Source organism: Microcaecilia unicolor, chromosome 3 (genome assembly GCF_901765095.1).
Source record: "Microcaecilia unicolor chromosome 3, aMicUni1.1, whole genome shotgun sequence".
NCBI classification, from domain to species: Eukaryota; Metazoa; Chordata; class Amphibia; order Gymnophiona; family Siphonopidae; genus Microcaecilia; species Microcaecilia unicolor.
Window position 1 is genome coordinate 393,237,705 of NC_044033.1, and position 19,333 is coordinate 393,257,037.

The following is a 19,333-nucleotide window of genomic DNA, read 5'->3' on the forward strand; positions in this document are numbered from 1 at the left end:
GACTTTCATCTATCAATGAGGGTAATACAGATGCCAATCTATTCGCCAAACGTTTTGCCAGAATCTTAGCCTCCGAGTTCAATAAAGATATAGGCCTATATGACGAAGGCAACTCTGGATTTCATCCCGGTTTCAGCAACACCACCATCTGCGTGGTACTCAACTAGTCAGACATCTGACCCCTCTTCACGAAAGAAGCAAACAACTGCCGGAAAGTCGGCACAATCATTGGATTTAAGATCTTGTAAAATTCATAACAGAACCCGTCCGGTCCTGGAGCTTTATAAAGGGACCCTTGCTGAATTGTCCAACTCACTTCTTCCTCAGATATTGGTGCATTTAGTTTAGATCTGGTGTGTGCTGTTATCGCTGTTAGGGATCTGCCCTGCAAGTAAATCCGACTTTCTAAATCCTCCCCCTGGGGCTTAGCGTAAAGTGGTTGATAATAAGACTGAAACACTTCTACAATTTCCTTATCCATGCGTACCTTGATTCCATCTCCTCTATCTAGCTGCATTATCATTTGTGCGCCCAACTTTTGTCAGATTAGGTTGGCCAGCAACTTTCCTTGCTTGTTGCCATGTACAAAGAGTTTATATTTGTAGTACTGTAAAGATTTAACTGTGTGGGCCTGGAGCAATGTATTGAGATCCACCTGTGTTGTTATCAACTGTGTCTTTTGTTGAGAATTGGAAAATTGGCCAAAACACCGTCGCGCCTCCTGCACTTGATGCTCTAGACGGAGTATCTCTTTATCTCTAGCCTTTTTTTGTAACTAGTATAAGGTATTATTGACCCCTAAGTACTGCCTTGGCTGCTTCCCAGAAAAGCACTGGATCATCACGATGTGCTTCATTCATATCCTGATATTTATTTTATTTATTTATTTGTTGCATTTGTATCCCACATTATCCCACCTCTTTGCAGGCTCAATGTGGCTTACAATACATCATGGATAGTGGGAAAGAGAAAAGAGTAGATATTTGGTGTTACAGAAGGATTTTGGGTTACATGGTAGTGGAATACATGATAGTAATATAACAGAAGGCATTATTAACATTTCTTGATATTTGGATATATGTGGATATATATATGTGTGAATATCTATATATTCTCCCCACTGATGTGCTAAGTATTCCTTAAATTCAGTATCCCAATACAAGTGTGCAGGAAATCGCCACATAGGCACTCTATCCCCATTGGGACCTATAACCATTGACCACCAGATCATAGCATGATCAGAAACCTCATAGGGGCCTATCCCAGCCTCCTGAACCCTAGTGAACAGAGATTTAGACAACAACCAGTAATCAATTCTGGATTGCGAGGAGTGAGCCCTAGATAGATGGGTAAAGTCCTTTTCCCCGGGATGTAAAGTGCGCCATATATCCATGAGTTCCAATGCTGAGCAAAGTAAAGAAATCCCTTTAGGCGTAGGCCCACCCTCTCCCCTATGCCCCATGCTTCTGTCCAGGATTGGATCATGAACTATATTGAAATTGCCTCCTACGACCACTGAAATATCCTGGTGTTGTCCTACAGCAAGGATCTGCGACCGAAAAATCATTTTATCATACACATTAGGAGCATATACGTTGCAAAAAAGCATTGGCTGTTTATTGATTATTACCTTGGCCAAGATATATCTACCAGAATCTGCTCTCCAATACCCTTGGACTTGGACATCTAACGTCGTTCGGAAAAGGATCAATACCCCAGCCTTACGTACTACTGCGGAGGCTTCTAATAGGTGTCCCACCCACCACTTCTTAAATGTTGCATGTTCTGCAGCCGAAAGGTGAGTTTCCTGCAAGAAGGCCACATCTGCTTTGTGACAATTCAAACATTGCAATAATTTTTGCCTTTTAATAGGAGAGGTCATCCCATTTACATTCCAAGAAATGAATTTAAGTGGCATCCAAAACCCACCTCATAATAGTAAATACACTGACCCTTGACTTAAACTGTAAAAGGGAAGGTTATCCCAGCCTACCGCCCTCCCCTATTCCTAACGTAAAACAAGCAGGAGCCCAAGAAGCCTGGCATCGTTCCCTGCACAATACCCTCTTCCCACCCAAATTGAAAATTACGCAGAGTCAAGAAGATCCCTCTAACCTCCCATCCCCTAACAATTCCAAACATAATAACAGATAGAACATCCCAAAATCCTTTACCCCCCTCCCCACCCAGTATCTTACCAGCCTTCCAATGGGGCTGATTGCAGTCATGCCTTCAGTACTCGGCATGCACCACTAGCTTAGGCCACCATGAGAGGACACCTCCCTCCTCCTCTCCCCTTCTCCAACTACCTTCAAAAAGATATGTAAACACTATTTACCCAAATGCATTATCTTCAGCCCCCCCCCCCACAAAAACAAAATCCCCGTATCAGTATATCTGCATGGGATCAAGTGCCTATACACACCTACATACCCACAAATACAGCGTATAACCCTTTATCTTTTCCCTAAAACCAAAACATATATTACAGTTTCTGTTGTGACCATATTTCAGACCCAGTTCCTCTGCTATTCTGAGTATCCAATCATTCATGGTGCGATCTACCACACCTCCGAAGGTGGGGCCCCTGCTCCACCTGCCCATCCAGATGGTACTCATGATAAATCACATCTGCACCCAACAGTCTCTCTGGAGCTCAGTACAACTGTGTTGCAGGTTGTGTCCAAAAAAAGTTCCAAGATCGCACCTTAGTCACTGAAAGTCAAGGTTGCAAAGGATTGGTAGTTTGTTTCTTTTAATTGTTCTCAAACCCCAAATCATGGTCATCCCCACAGCTGTGTAAAAAAAAAAAAACACAGCACCTTCTTTCAAACAAACAATTGACAAGTTGGTTCTGTCAATGTCTTCTTCCATGAAGTGCTTTGAGCAAAAAACTGTATATTTTGAGAGAACAAAAATTCATATCAAACAACAGCAATCCAACGCTTTCGAAGAATGGGGTCTGATGGAAATCTAAGCAAAGAACACTATGTATGAATGGGTTAGCCTAACAACCATCAGAGGCAGACGGTTGTATAATTAACATTATAATTGTTTTCAGATTTGGTAATTACTGAGTAAATGCTGATATCTCATGTATATACATTGTGCATATTCTGAAAACTCACAGGTTATAGGGTACTTGAGGGCCCGGTTGAGAACTGTTGTGCCGGAATGTTTCTACGTATAACTGACTCTGGACAGAACTTCTGCGTGAAGGTAGCTCTTCCCTCATTATTCATTAAATAGTAGTAATAAAAACTGTCAATTGAATTTTCATAATATACCACTGCATTCCACAAAAAAGGAGCATGTTCCCACATACCATCTTTCCTTTTTAATCTAGGCACAGGGAAAAAAGATTTTAAATGCTCCCAGGTTTCAACCTAATTAAGGTTTAAAACAATCTTAGTAGTTAAAAATAAAACTTGTGAATGTCGAGCACCTGATTCTCAGAACATGATGTCTGTTTTGGTGGCCCTTTACTAGGTGAAAAAATCTCAGCACCAATACAATGCCTGCTAGGGTGCCAAGGTGTCCCTATAACCAGCTCCTTGAAATGACATACTGATTATGATTTAGAACTAATTACTACTGTAACCGATGAAAGGTTATTCCATTCTGATACTTCCTTTGTGTACATCCGTATGCTGCACAACCAGGCATGTTTCTAATGATAACTAAGATAAAATAACAATGAATAATGACAACGTGGATAGAGTAGCTAATAGTTTGTTCTGTTCTGACCAATATGGTAGCTGTGTGTGTGTGTGGGGGGGGGGGGGGGGGGAGGGGTCAGCTTCACCATTTTGATGTCGTGCTGTCTGCTATCATTAAACCTTCTTGGACTCTACTTCTTAATACAGCTTCTCTTCTCCTGTTGCTCTTGCCACTGGTCTACCTGCCCCTTCCCCCAGCATCACAGTTCCACTTCTTCTTTGTCTAATAATTATGCGTGAGGATGAGGGTAAAAGGGGCCAGATTTAAGAGTATTCTAAGGAAATATTTCTTTACAGAAGGAGTAGTTGTAGCATGGAGCAGCTTCCCAGGGGAAGCAGTGAAGTCGAGCAGTGGCCAGGGTTGCCAGGTGGAAAATTTTTTTCCCACCCAATCCAGGCCAAAAACCAGCCCAAAACCCGCCCAAACTCAAACCCCGCCCCTGACACCCCCACCCCCGCGTCATCACCCCGCCCCCGCCGTCATCAACCCCGCCCCCGCCGTCATCGGCCCCGCCTCCACAGTCACCGGCCCCGCCTCCCCCGTCATTGGCCCCGCCTCCCCGTCATCGGCCCCGCCTCCCCCGTCACCGGCCCCGCCCAGAACGTCACTAACCCCGCCCAAAACGTCACTAACTCCACCCACAACGTCACTAACCCCGCCCCCCGCGGCCGAAAAAACCGCAAAAAACCGCCCGAAAAACCGCGGAAAAGAAGAAAAAGAAGCCCAAAAAACCGCGACCCGCCGCGGGCAAAAATTTCCCGCGGCGGGTCGCGGAAAACCGCCCAATTGTGCGGGAAAACCGCCCACCTGGCAACACTGGCAGTGGCGTACCAAGGGGGGGGGGTGGTGGGGGCGGTCTGCCCCGGGTGCACGACGCTGGGGGGTGCCGCGGTGCGTGCCTGCTCCAAGTTCGCTAAACTTCTTTGCTCGTTCGCTGCAGCTCCCTCTGCCCTGGAACAGGTTACTTCCTGTTCCGGGGTAGAGGGAGCCATAGCGAACAAGCAAAGAAGTTTAGCGAATTCGGAGCAGGCGCGCACCGCGGCACCCCCCCCCAGCGGCGTGCACCCGGGGGGGTGTCATTTCGCCGGGGGGGGGGGAAATGTGTAATTTAGTGGGGGGGGGGGCGCGCTGCACCCGGAGGGGGGGGGGCGCATCGGCGCTCCGCCCCGGGTGCCATCCAGGCAAGGAACGCCACTGAGTCGAGGACTGTATAAGAATTCAAGAAAGCATGGGCCAAGTACCTAGGATGTTTGAGAGAGATGAATGAGTTGTAGAAACTGGGCTGTTGGTTTAGATAGGCAGTCTGGATAATCACAACAAATAAACTGGGTTAAGTTTCCCTCTTACAGTTATTATGAACATTTGATCTCTTTGGGAATTAAAAATATTGGATTAAAAAAGGCAAGCTGATATTTTGAGGAGTTTACAGAATACTACACCTTTCGGAAGAGGCGTGCTAGAACTGTGAAACTTTTTAAATATATTAAAACATTTGGGTTATTTGAAAGGTTGATATTCAGTTGTGGCATATGCAGTTAACTTTATGCCAGTTACATTCACAATCAGATTTAACCTGTTAAAGCATAATTGCACCCATGGCACGCCTCTCTCACCTTCTTTTTTAAAACCAGATACATTTAATAAAGAGAAAGAGTTGCCCAAACAAAACTTAAGCAGTCTGGGGGAAGATAAAAGGACTAGTCATACTTGTTTGGATAACTTCCCAACTTCCCAACGTGTAATTAGACTCTGGAATTCGTTGCCGGAGAACGTGGTACGGGCGGTTAGCTTGACGGAGTTTAAAAAGGGGTTAGATAGATTCCTAAAGGACAAGTCCATAGACCGCTATTAAATGGACTTGGAAAAATTCCGCATTTTTAGGTATAACTTGTCTGGAATGTTTTTACGTTTGGGGAGCGTGCCAGGTGCCCTTGACCTGGATTGGCCACTGTCGGTGACAGGATGCTGGGCTAGATGGACGTTTGGTCTTTCCCAGTATGGCACTACTTATGTACTCAAATAAATGCTTTGAATACAAATTGAAGGAGGCAATGTGATTTGGGAAGTTAATTTACAAGAACATATTGGGATAATAGACATAAGAACCTGTAGGATCAACAGAATTGCTAGAACCCTGCACCTACAATATTTAAGAGTACAACTTGCAGGATGGTGATGATATATTAGAAATCTAATGAAAAGGGGAGAGAAGAAAATACTCTCTTCATCTTGTTGTTGAAGTGCTGAAAAATGGAAGTATTTTGCACTTCTTACTTTCTTCACTGCTATGACCTATATGGATTTAGCATCTGAAGTATCCTTTTGTTTAAATGCATGCTTCAGGCACTGAGCAAGAAAGCCATTTGACTGGCTGTCATTTCTGGCTCTGCAGAATTTATAATGGTAAGAGTACCTCTCTGACCTTTCTAGAGGTCACTGGTACACAAAAGTGGCAATGCATGAATAACTCTTACCATTAAGACTCCCGTAGATATAACATCTATTGCACTACATAAAATTTACAAAAGGACCAATAATCTTCATAATTTTTATGTTAATGGAATCGTTTATGCCATGCAAAACTGTACTCTTGTGCACTTAAAACAGCAATTTGCACAATGTAAAACTGATATTTTATCTTGGAATTATTTGTTTTAAAAGATAGAGTGCATTCTGTACATTTTGCAGAGAACATGATAATATTTACTTATACCCATTTCTCAAACATGCAAAGCAAGAATGGAAATTGCACACAATATCGTGTCCATAACTGTTAGCACTGCTGGAAGAAGTCTACTCAGACCTGAAGTGGGAGAGGTATATGTGAAAGTACGACTGGGAGAGATGATGACAACAAAGGTAGAGATTATTGTGGGAGGGACAGAAGTGAGCATATGGTTATGAGAAGAGTTCCAAAACATTTCCGGCATCTTCACAGCTGCAGGGCTGGCCAAACCATTAGGCAAGACTAGGCAGTCACTTAGGGTGCAACCACCGGAGGGGGGGGGGGGGGGGGAGAAGAAGCAAAGAATACCTGCAGTTACAGCAAAACAATTCTAACAACCAAAGTCAAAAACCAAATACACAAACACACATGCTCAAAACATGAAGCATTTTTACAACATTGTGGTGTTCGGATGGTCATGATTGTTGATTTCTATTATTAAAGTCTTGGTTGGGGAGGGCGTAAAGCTGAAATTGCCTAGGGTGCCTAAAGCTCTTGAACCAGCCTTACACAGCTATTTAGGTTATCCATGATGAATATTCAGGAGCTAAATTTACATATGCTAAATCTGATGTATGCAAATGTATTTATTGTCCAGTTGATATTCAGATATTCAGTGCCAGGCCCAGGCACCTGCATTGAATATCCAGGGCTAATTACAATTATACTGGCTGCCAAAAGCTTATGGAGGTTGGAGCTGATATTCAGCCAGGACTGCTTAAGACGCTTCTGCAGGTCCCGGCTGAATATGGCTGGGACCTGCATAAAGGTTTCTGCCCAGTTTTGTTTTATTTTACCACATGGGTTTGCTTTTCTTTTCTGCTGCAGGTTTGGAGTCCCCCATTTTGATTCTCCCCTCCACTCCCCCCTCCAGAATAGCATATCTCCTTTCCGCTCCTCCCTCACCCCCAGAACTGCAGAACCTCCTTCCTATCCTAATCCATCCTCCTGCAGGCCAGAGCCCCTCCAGCCCCATAGGCCCTCCTGGGCCTCCTTGATGATCCCTGGTGTTCTAGGGGGGCAAAGTACAGAAGCGATGCCTACTTGTTCCTGTCTAGCATGGCTGCCTGCTCAAAATGGTTGCCACAACCTTTAGTAGTAGCCTCATGGTACAACTCATGGGCCTGCAGTAATCTTTCTTTGGAGGAAGTGGGAAGGGGGGTTGCAATTCCTGGGGACAACAGGGAGGATAGAAGGGGAGTATGATGTTCTAGGGAATGGGAAGGAGGATTGGAAGAGAATCTGAACTCCTCTGTTCCTAACTGAGGTTAACTGGGCACAAGCCAATAATCAGACCAGTGCCTGGTTGCCTTCACGGCTAAAGTTAGGACAACCTATTTTGCTGGGGCAGTCTGTGGAGATATTCAGTAGCACTCTCCAGTTAAGTGTCACTGAATATCAGCACTTAGATGGGCATAGGCAATTTAACTGGGCAGGAACCTCTCCAGTTCAGTTAAATCACTGAGTATCAGGCAGAATTTGTTTTTCACTCAATGCATATTTAAGCTCTGGAACTCATTGCTGGAAGATGAGGTAAAAATCAAGTTAGCAGAGCTGTGTTTGAAAAAGAGTTTTGACAAATTCTTGGAGGCAAAGCCCATAAACAGTTATTAAGGCAGACCTGGAGAAAGTCACTGCTTATCCCTGCAGTTAAGTAGCATGAAAACTTGCTACTTTTTGGGATTTTGCCATATTCTTTTGATCTGGATTGGCCACTTTTAGAAACAAGATACTGGGCTTGATAGACCTTTGGTCTGACCCCAATATAGCAATTCTTATGTTCTTACAGCTACAAGTGAAGGTTCTCTTTCCATGCCCTGAAGGCAGCATAGGGGGATAACCACGGAGAGGAGTTAGGTAGGCTCCTTAGGTTATTTAAGACCTCACTTTTGGAGAGAAAGTGTCTTTTCTTTAGCATCCGTACCCTGCAGTCCAAGCCTTTGGACCCTGAGAAATCACTCAGATCTCAGAGCAACAGTACAAGAACACTCACAAAGTGGATATTTGATTCCCTTATTCCTTCCTTCCAAAGAGCAATAAGGAAAATGGGGACTACCCTGAACAAGTGCCAGAGCAGAATAAGAACTCCCACTTAGAAGGGAGATCCATTATTGCTAATCTGGCCCCAAAGATCCAGGGAATTGGAGAAATTGAGGTTTTCCTCAGGATAAGAATCCTGCCCACTTTCTGTCAAGTAAGGAGCCCAATAGTACAGGACTAGAGCAAAGCTGGAGTGTGAAACCCATGTGGAGCCAACAGAGCCATGGACTAGGAAGAGAAGTTTCCTCCAAAGAAGCTCAAAAAGAATATCCAGTGAGGGAAAGAGGGAAGAAGGCGTGTTTAGCATGAATGGGAGTGGTGAAGAAGAGTTGTGCATTTACATCACCATCACCTTCGGATCAGCAAGAGCATGGACGTGAGTTGCCGGCTCCCAAGAGTTTTCTTCAGGGCCATAGCCTTTCCATGTGATGAGGTACTGAAGTCAGCCTTGCACTCTTCTGGAATCTAGAATGTCCTGTACTTCATATTCGTTGTCAGGGTCTGCAGCTACAGTAGGGGGCACCGGTGGTTTACCCCTTCTCAGCTTTGAGAAGGGACACAAGATGTTATGGACCTATAATGTAGATGGTAGCCTTAGTAGATAGAAGACAAGTCCAACTTGACAAAGGATTGGATAAGGTCCAATAAACTGGGGAGTGAACTTAGTAGAAGGAGTCTTCAATCGAAGGTTCTGGGTAGACATCCAGACCAGGTTCCAAGGCCAGGATTGGGGGAGAAGGACATCTCTTCTTATCTGCCTGTTTCCTGTATCACTCAGCAGCTTGAATCAAACGTTCTCTAGTCCTCTTCATTGATTATTGAGGGACACAGTCGTAGCCTCGGTGGCAGGTACTGAGGCTGATTCGGGTATGGACAAAGCACCCTGGGATGCCATCCAAACACAATCTGGAAAGGAGATGAACTAGAACACTCGCTTACTTGATTATTATAGCTGAAATCGGCCCAGGGTAGCAATTACAACCAGTCATTCTGTTGGGTTGATATATTACTGTACAGAATGGTTTTCAGGATTTGGTTAACTCTTTCAGTTTGAACATTGGTTTGGGGGTGGTAGCCGGAGGAGAAGTTCAAGGTGATTCGTAAAGTCTTACATAAGCTTTGCCAGAATCTAGAAGTAAACTGGACCACTCAATTGGAAACAATGGATTCTGGCAAGCCATGTAGGTGAAATATCTCTCTAAAGAAATGCTGAGCCAGAGTAGGTGTAGATGGTAACCCTGGTAGTGGAATGAAATGAGCCATCAATAATCACCCATATGGTTATAAATCCTTCAGAATCAGGGAGATCCATTATGAATTCCATAGCTATGTGGGCCCATGGAAACTGTGGAACTGGGAGAGGTTGAGGTAGCCCCATGAGCGAGAATGAAAAGGCTTGTGGCAGGCACAGATGGGACAGGAGGCCACAAAGTTCCTTTTTCATTTGTGGCCACCAATATGTCTGAGATATGAGATCCAGCACCTTACAAACTCTGGGTGTATCCAGGGATCTTGGAGTCATATCCCCCCATCTTAGTACAGTGTCCCGGAGAAATATGAACACAAATGGAGAATACATGGGCATAAGCCACATAAGCACGAGGCAGACCATTCAGGCTATTCATGTCTGCTGTGGCCACAGTAACAGTGAGCATCACAGAATACAAATAGTATTGACAACAGTCCGCACTCCAGGCAGTAATCTCACCATTCTCCAAGTCTATTTCAGGATTATGCTTTTGTATCTACGGTAAACCCAAGATAATGGGATTGACAGACGTCTGGAGGACATAAAAGACAATAGCCTCCCTTTGGAGGGCCCCTATTCTCATGCACAAGGGGAACGTTCAAGCCCTAAGATGCCTCTGGATGCTTCCATATACTGAGGAGATAAGAATGGTATTGGTCACATCTTGGAATGGGATTTTATAATTTCAGACAAGAGCCTAGTCAATAAATTTCCCTCCTGCTCCGGAGCCAATAAAGGCCTTGGTGACTTATCTTATGACCCAGGTCCAGCAAAGCTCGAACCAGCAGTTGAGTATGGGGAATCCTGGAGGATGAACCTAGCGCTGTTTCCCCAGCCAGAGCTAGGCCCGAAAGTGTATTAGGGTATTTAAGGGATAATGTCATTTCTCGCCACAGTACAGACACAAGTTCAGAGTTCTGTGGCTATGCTTTTCCTGTTCCAAAATAGGAGAATGGTCCACTCGCAAAGGTGCCCCAGGATCTGGTGAAGAAGCATCCCTGTTTGGAGGGTGCTCAGTTCACTGGAAATTTGGTTCCAGATGGACCCGGGCTTGTTCTTGGAACTGGATATCCATCCAGTTGCAAAGAAGGATGAGGTCATCGAGAGTGGTAGGAAGATCCTGTCCTGATAGCTTATCCTTAATTTGGGGCAACAACCCTTGACAGTAAACTGCCACAAGGCTCTCATTATTCCAATTCAGTTCTGCTTCAAAAGTGCGAAACTGGATGGTGTAACTCTCCAAGGTTTGTGAACCCTGTCCTGAGCAGCTCAGAGGCAGAGGAGGTAGCCTTTCTGGGCTCCATGGAGACTCTTATGAATTGCTGTAGGAAGTTGTCAAGGTTGTTCAGTACAGGGTCGTTCCGCTCCCAGAGAGGAGGAGCCCAAGCAAGGGCTTGGCCAGACAGCAGAGAGAGGATTTAAGCCACAGGCCCTGTTCAAAGTGAAGTCCCTTGCTTGAAGCTCAAAGATGATATGGCATTGATTGATAAACCCTCTGCAGGTTTTGGGACTCCCATCTTATCTGGGAGGAGCTGCGAGTCTGATGCTGGGTGCTACGGATGTGGGAACCACAGCTGAACTGGGAGGTGGTTCTGAAGAGGCCATAGCCTGTGGTGCCACAGACCTCTGAAGATGGTCCGTGTGAGTAGTCAGGTCCTGGACATAACCAGAGAAGTGCTGGAGCTGGAGCGTGAATTGTTGAAATAGATGCAAAGCAGGTGACTTGCCTGAGCTCATGGCCTTTGCAATTTGTCACACCTCGGGGTTGGTGAGTCCTTGGGCCGCTGCCAGGTTTGTGCTGCCCACCCAATCCGGAAGTCAGGTAGACCCGAAATGGCAGTAGAAGAGTCACACCCCGGCTAAGGTAGACTGGAACTGAAGATTATACTGGGGCTGAAAGCCAGAGGAGACTGGAACAGGAGACATACTGGAGCTAGAGACAGGAGGCATACTAGAGCTGGAGACAGGAGTTATACTAAAGCTGGAGACAGGAAACATACTGGAGCTAGAGACTGAAGGCATATTGGAGTTGGAGACAGGAGATCTACTGGAGATGGAGAAAGAAGGCGTACAGACGCTGGAGACAGAAGGCATATTAGAGCTGCCTGCAACACACACTGAGCAAGGCACGGAGACCTGTTGCAAAGGGAAAGAAGGAGTGCCCTCCAGCTTCCTATAAGGGCCCCAATCCTTGACATCATCAAGCGGATATTACCGCCACTGGCCCTTTCTAATATTGTCACCACTGGCACTTTAAAGAGAGTCCTCACGTGCACATGTGCCTAGGAATGCCGGCAAGTGAGGGAGCTGCTCAAACTGCAGCAGGCCCAAGAAGAGGTGTTGTTAGCAGGCCTTTGTGCTGGAAGAGCAGCTGGAGGCCATGGGACCCGGCTTAGACGCCAAGGTGAGCTGGAATGCAGGAGGGCAAAGCCACAACCGTGACACTGCCCTTGGCTTCCCAATCAGGAAACAGGAACTAAGATTACCAGAAGTACAAGACACTGCTAGGAATGGGCTGGCTTCAGGCAGAGCCTCAAGAACAGAACAGTGACTCCTGGAAGACGAGTCTTAACTTGTGGGTCACTTGTTTGAGGCTGGCTCATGCCTAACAGCTATTAACATCCACTCTTTTTTAAATTTTATATATATTTTTTCAAAAGACCTGCATTAAAGAAACTTTTTAATGTAAATATACATATTTTGTATATATGGGGATCATCAGAATCTTCATTAGCAGTCCCTTCCGGGCACAGCGTCCCACATTTTAGGGCGCCATGTAACTCTTCATAGATCTACCCACTTCATATTTTTTCTTTTTATTATTGCTTTCTAATCTTTATCTGTATCTTCTTATTTTTAATTCTTCATCTTACAGCTTATAAAAATTTCATTACTTATAAGCAACAAATTACTTAGCTTTTTAGCAGCAATTTTTGCAAACGAGCCAAACCTCTGCCAACATGGCCAGGTTTCGAATCTCTTCGTCAGGGTAGAGGTTTGCTGTCAAAAGAATAAATATCTAGTTAATCCTTAAACATTCTTAGCCCAAGAAAACAATAAAAAGTTTTTTCTTCTTCATTCTTTCTTTAATGCACAAGTTATACCGTTTCAACATATGCTCTGCAATCATAGCAAAAATGGCTGCGGCGTCTGATGCGGATTACGTCATTAAATAGCTCTCAGCTGATCAAAAATCCTCCATTCTGATAGGACTATATATCTCCAATCATAACATCTTATATCAGAGACCACCAATCAATCTCTGAATTTAAACCGCCCGGACTAAAAGTGTGAAGATAAAAAATCCATCTTTGTTCTTTAAAATTCAATAAGCGCCCAGCGTTTCCACCCTCCCATCCCAACTGAACCTGATCCAAGATTCGCCATTGAATATCTTCCAGGGTATGTTGACAATCTACTCAATGCTGAACCATGGGAGCAGATAGCACTTGATTTTTTATTCTTATTCTTTATATAATTTTTGTATAAAATTTAAAAAAGAGTGGATGTTTGGGAGTTTATTGTGATACATATGGAATATTCCCCACATCTATAAAATTAGGTCTCTTTAAATAGATTTAACAGCTATTGACAACACTAGAAATAAAGCAAACAAAAACTTAACTACACTGTAAAGAATTTTGGGTTATTTTCCTGTTCTTTCAGGCAATAATGTGGGAAATGTGAACATTTTATTTATTTAGTTATTTTTGACATTCATATCCCATATTATCCCAAACAAGTTTGAGTTCAATGTGGCTTACAATAAACAGTATAGGATAAATAGCAAGGTATAATGCACAAGAAAGTGATTTGTTGTACGGATCCAATTTTACAATACAATATCATAAACATACTGGGATAACTATGGATGTTTAACATTTAGAAAATCTATTATGAACGAGAAATTGTATATGATGCAAAGAAGAAGTTAATGGTAAATAGAGTAATAACCAATTCAGGTAATAATTAATTGTTCGAGATATAGGTTGGTAATACCATGAATTTAGTTTTTTCTTTATTTAGCTTTAGTTTGGATTCTGAGGCCCAGGTTTCCATCAGATTTAAGCCAAGTTTTGCCTTTTGTAAGATGTCTTTAATGTTCTTTTTGAAGGTTATGTATATGGTAACATCATCAGCATATATGAATGTTTTGAATCCTGATGTTTCTAGTCTGTTGCCTAGTGGTGACATCATTATATTAAACAGAATGGGCTACAATGGAGAACCCTGAGGTTACGCCACAGTCCGGTGACCAAGGAGAGGATAAGGTTCCTTTCATTATCACTTTGTAAGATCTTGATTTCAACATTTCATATGCTGTTTCAAATAAATTCACATCCTTACTGCGCAGTGCTTGCTTTTTTTTTTTTTTTTTTTAGAAAAAACTGCCAGTTGTGTTACACTTCATATGTAACTTACTGAAGTTTTGAAAGCAGCTTAAGGCTTGAATGTTCCTTTAGGAGTTTTTACAATATTGTCAGTGACAATTGTTCTTAATTATTATATCTGTGATTTTATGTAAGGATATAGCTTACGTTTTTTAAAAAAATTATTTTATGATTGTTTTATATATGGCATTGCATTTATTTTATCATTACATGGAATTTGGGTGAAAGTAAGCCTGTGGTTTATAAAATATGAACTAATGCTTCAGCTTCACCAGTGTACATTTACACCTGCTCTCTAGTAGCTGTAAAAGAACATGGGTGCATTTTAGCTGCAATTGTGCAGGTTTTGTGAAGTTATTTTATGAAGAGATGTGAGATGCCAATGTGTTTTTATATAATAGTCTTAAAATAGGTGCCTACTTGGATTGCCAGCTTAGGTGACCTTTATTAATATTACCTTCCTGATGGTGAGTCACTTTAATTTGCTTGTTAATAAGTATGAGTACTGCCTGTGGGCCTATCTGCTAATGGCCTTCTTCCATTCCACCTTTTCCTTGAAAGAGTGGTGCAGCAGTACTCATCAGTCTACTAGGTTCTTGTTTGAGCTCACCAAAACACTGTCCCTTGGTCTGCAAGCCTCCCCCCCTCCTCTCCCAGACCTCTGACTCAGTCTCAGGCTTACTGGAGGTCGCTGGTGTCTAGTGAAGTGGAAGCAATGCCTACTCACTCCCGCCTCACTGAGTCTCCAAAATGGCTGCCAAGATCTCTAGTGCTAATAATGTGGTATTTAACATAAGGGGTCAGATTTCTCAGGTTGGAGGTGTCTTTGCTGATGGAAGGAGTGGCCTAATGGTTAGTGCAGTGGGCTTTGATCCTGGCAACCTGGGTTCAATTCCCAGAACAGCTTCTTGTGGTCTTGGGCAAGTCACTTAACCCTCCATTGCCCCAGGTACCGAAACTTAGATTGCGAGACCTCTAAGGACAAAGTACCGGCATATAATGTGTACAGCACTGGTAACGCTACAGAAATGATTAACAGTAGTAGTAGGGTTTTGTGCTATCGAGAGTTCATGTGTCATGTTGGGGGGGGGAGGGTTGTGAGTTTTCAGGAGCTAGAGTATCATGTCGGGGAAGGTTGTGTGCTATTGGGGTCTTGGATGTCATGTTGGGGAGGTTGTATGCTCTTGGGGGTCTCGGGTATCATGGTAGATTTGGGAAGCTAGCACTGGGTAGGGACATGATTGGGGGAGAGGAGCTGGCATCATGGAGACCATAGATGTTGGGATTTACAGCTGCTCCTACAGCTGTATTGTCCTGCCCAGACTACTCTCTCTCCCTGCTTTACTCACTCCCATTGCCCATGTCTCAAAGGCCCCTGTTCTGAAATGGCATTTAGATGGAGTGTTGCCACGATTTGGGTTTCTGCCTGGTACTTGTGACATGGCTTGGCCACTGTTTGGAAAGCAAGATACTGGGCTAAATGGACCATTGGTCTGACCCAGTATGGCTACTCTTACGTTCTTATATCTGGGCCTTCCAGGTATTTAAATACTGTCATTTAGATGTGGGGATGCTTCTGAAGTAAGGGATATAATGTTTTATACTTATAAAGAAAATAAGCTATTATGATTGACTATTCTTGTTCTTATATATGGACTTGAATATAATATTGGGAAGCTTTAACATTACAAAGATGTTAAAGATTGAATATTAAGAAAGTAGAGGCATTTTGGACCAGTAATTCTATATGGTTCTGTGAGGGTTTTGCTCTGAGGGGCAATTGTTTCTGAGATCCTTTTTCTCCTTTAAATCTCACTTTGCAAAATAAATCTTTTGGAGTAAAGCATGATAAAATAAAATATTTCATATACTGTGCTGGCTTTGGTGACTGCCTTTCATTGTGTACTTGACAGCTTATAAGTACAGCAGATCATTATTTCTGGATGTATTGAGTAAGACTGTGAATGGCAGACAACACTGCACAGACCCTGCATGTGGCAAACAATTCCTGTGCAGGATTCCTGCTGCCAGGCCACTCTCCTTGGTCTTTCAAGACAGCTAGCATATTAATAACACAGGGATTTCCCCTAAGCACACCTACAGTTCTGGGGCTTAAGGAGAGCTTTGTGATGTGCATAAATATCCACTGAATGAAACTTGCTATAGCTGGTGACATAAACCAGACCCTAGGCTTTATAGAGGTTAACTGCTCTTATGTTCCCTCATCAGCACAGATCTATAGCCTGATCTTACTCAAGGAGCTATGACCCATAATAAATCAGACCTCTTAACTGTCCAGGCTCAGCTCGGAAACAATGCCTTGTTTTGTTATTGGATTATCAATATTGAAAAGATGATGTGTCCCATGTGTATTCTGTTATGTTTCAAAATGACAAGTGAAAATATTTGCCCTGAGTCAGGTAAAAATCAGCATTGCTGGGCTGACTCAGTGGCACTGCTGTGTACACTGCCACACCGAGGGATCTGGATTCGATTCCCAGGTTAGGGCTTCCATTCCTCAGGCCAGTCAGAGGTGGGGCATGGAGAGAATTGTATATCATGCAGTAGTGATGTCTAATAGCCAGACTTTAGCAGCGTGAGTGAGGGTGAGTCTGGAGCCTTAATTAATCACAGTTAAATAGTGGGTTAAAATTTAAACAAAAGCAGTTTATTGATGTACAGGGAAGAGGTAACCTGTTACTTTCACAGGTAAGGAGAAAAGAACATGCAAAAACAAACCCCAAAAAGTCAGTCTTGCAAAAGGCAGCACAAACAACTTGTCTCCAGCCTGGAGTCTCGGGGTTAACGTTCTGTCTTTTCACTTGTAGTATAATCGGGCCTGGCTTAGACCAAGTTCCAAAGTTATAATGCAGCAGGGTTCCAACATAACCTTGGCCTACCTTAGTGGAGCTGCTTCTTATAAGCTTTCAATAAAGGTTTACGAGTGAGGGCTACTTTCCTCTTCCCAGGGCTTCCCTTCAGATACTTCAGCCTAGCTTGTAGCAACCTTGGAGGAGTCCTTCCTGGGCCACACCCTCCTAGCTCTGCCCCTGTTGAATCACTTCTCCCCTGGACTGGAGGGAAGGGTTTAAAGTGGTTCCATAACTGTGAGGGAGTGTTGGTGAGGGGGAACGGTAACTTCCTATAGATTTCCTCACACGCAGTGGCATAGCTTTGGGGGGCCTCGGGGGGCCCAGGTCCCCATTCCAGTCTCAGGCCCCTCCAAATCTGGTTGTCAGTCAAGTGACTGTGTTTTGGGCACAGTTACCATTACATTTTGCTGCTACTGTGCATCAGGTGAGCATGAGTCTCGACAGCCAGCTGGATTTTCTCTGCCTGTAATCATTTCCTTTTTGCTGCTGCTGCTGCATTATGAGCATGTGGCTCTGGCTCCGAATCACTTCCTTTGAATGGCACCAGTGCCTGCCCCTGTGTTTTAAGTGCAGCATGCACTGGCTCCTGCATGTGACTCCTAGCCAGGACTTCAGAACTGCAGCTACCACCTGCCGTGAAGAGGTGCTGAAAAAAGTGAAGAGCCTGCCGCCAAACCAACAGCGTCACTCATAATCATAGGGCCTGTGCCCTGCCCTCACCTGGCTCTCACAGCCCCAGAGATTGTCAGTTGCTCGGGATTTTTTTAAATTGCTAAGTTTACTGAGCTGCTTGCAGGTGCTGAAGCCTCCCCTCCCCCATGGCCTGCCACTATTCAACCTTGAGCCTTCTCTTCAGTCTCCACCACAGTCCCCAGGATTAAAAAAAAATTAAAAAATATACTTTATGATTGCTGGGCTTTGAGGGTGGGATTGAAATTTGAGAAAGACAAAGGGGGTAGGAAGGGTAGAGAACAGCATAATTGTGGAGGTGGAGGAGTAGAGGGGCAGGGAGATATGCTATGGGATGGGGTATAGTGAAGGGGAGATGCCGGGCTATATGAGGGAGTAGGGGGATATGGAAGGGCAGGGGAGATGCTGGGCTTTATATGATGGGGTAGGGAGGAATGGAAGGACAGGGTTGATGCCGGGCTTTGTATGAGAGGACCCATCATACAAAGCCCTGTATCTTCCCTGCTCTTCCACACCACTCCCACCCATCATACCACCTCCACCAGTTGGGTGTTGGACTGGATGAGATGCATAGTTGTACATAGTTCTGGGTTGCTACTCAATCATACGTCCCCTCATCCATCTCTCTTCCAAGCTGAAGATCCCAAACCTCTTTAGCCTTTCCTCATAAGAGAGGAGTTCGATCCCCTTTATCATTTTAGTCGCTCTTCTTCGAACCTTTTCTAATTCCGCTATATCTTTTTTGAGATATGGCGACCAGAACTGAACACAATACTCAAAGTGCGGACGCACCATAGAACGATACAAAGGCATTATAGTATTTTTGGTCTTATTCACCATTCCTTTCCTAATAATTCCTAGCATCCTGTTTGCTTTTTTGGCCGCCACTGCACACTGAGCAGAAGATTTCAGCATATTATCTACAACGAAACCCAGATCTTTTTCTTGAGCACTGACCCCCAAGGTGGACCCTTGTATCAGGTAACTGTGATTCAGATTATTCTTTCCAATCTGCGTCACCTTGCATTTGTCCATATTAAATTTCATCTGCCATTTGGACGCCCAGTCTTCCAATTTCCTAAGGCTTTCCTGCAATATTTCACAGTCCGCACGTGTTTTGAATAGTTTTGTATCATCTGCAAATCTCACTCACTCGTCATTCCAATTTCCATATCATTTATAAATATGTTAAATAGTAACGGTCCCAGTACAGATCCTGCGGCACTCCACTGTTCACTCTCCTACATTGAGAGAAATGACCATTTAACCCTACCCTCTGGTTTCTGTCCAGTAACCAATTTCTAATCCACACCAGAACATTGCCTCCTATCCCATGACTCTTTATTTTTCTCTGGAGTCTCTTATGAGGAACTTTATCCTAAAGCAAAAAAAAAAAAAAGTTGTTCTTTCATCTACCTTTGTTGTCTCTGCTTTCTGCTTTCCTCATCTTCTCTTCACTCTCTTCCTTCCATCCAGCACCTATCCTCTCGTTCCCTTCCATTGAGCATCTGCCCTCTCTCCCCCTTCCATCCAACGATTGCCCTCTTTCTCTGACCTTCTATCCACTGCCTACTCTCTCTCTCTCTCCTTTCCAACCAGTGTCTGCTCTCTCTCTCCCTTTCATTCAGCATCTGACCTCTTTCTC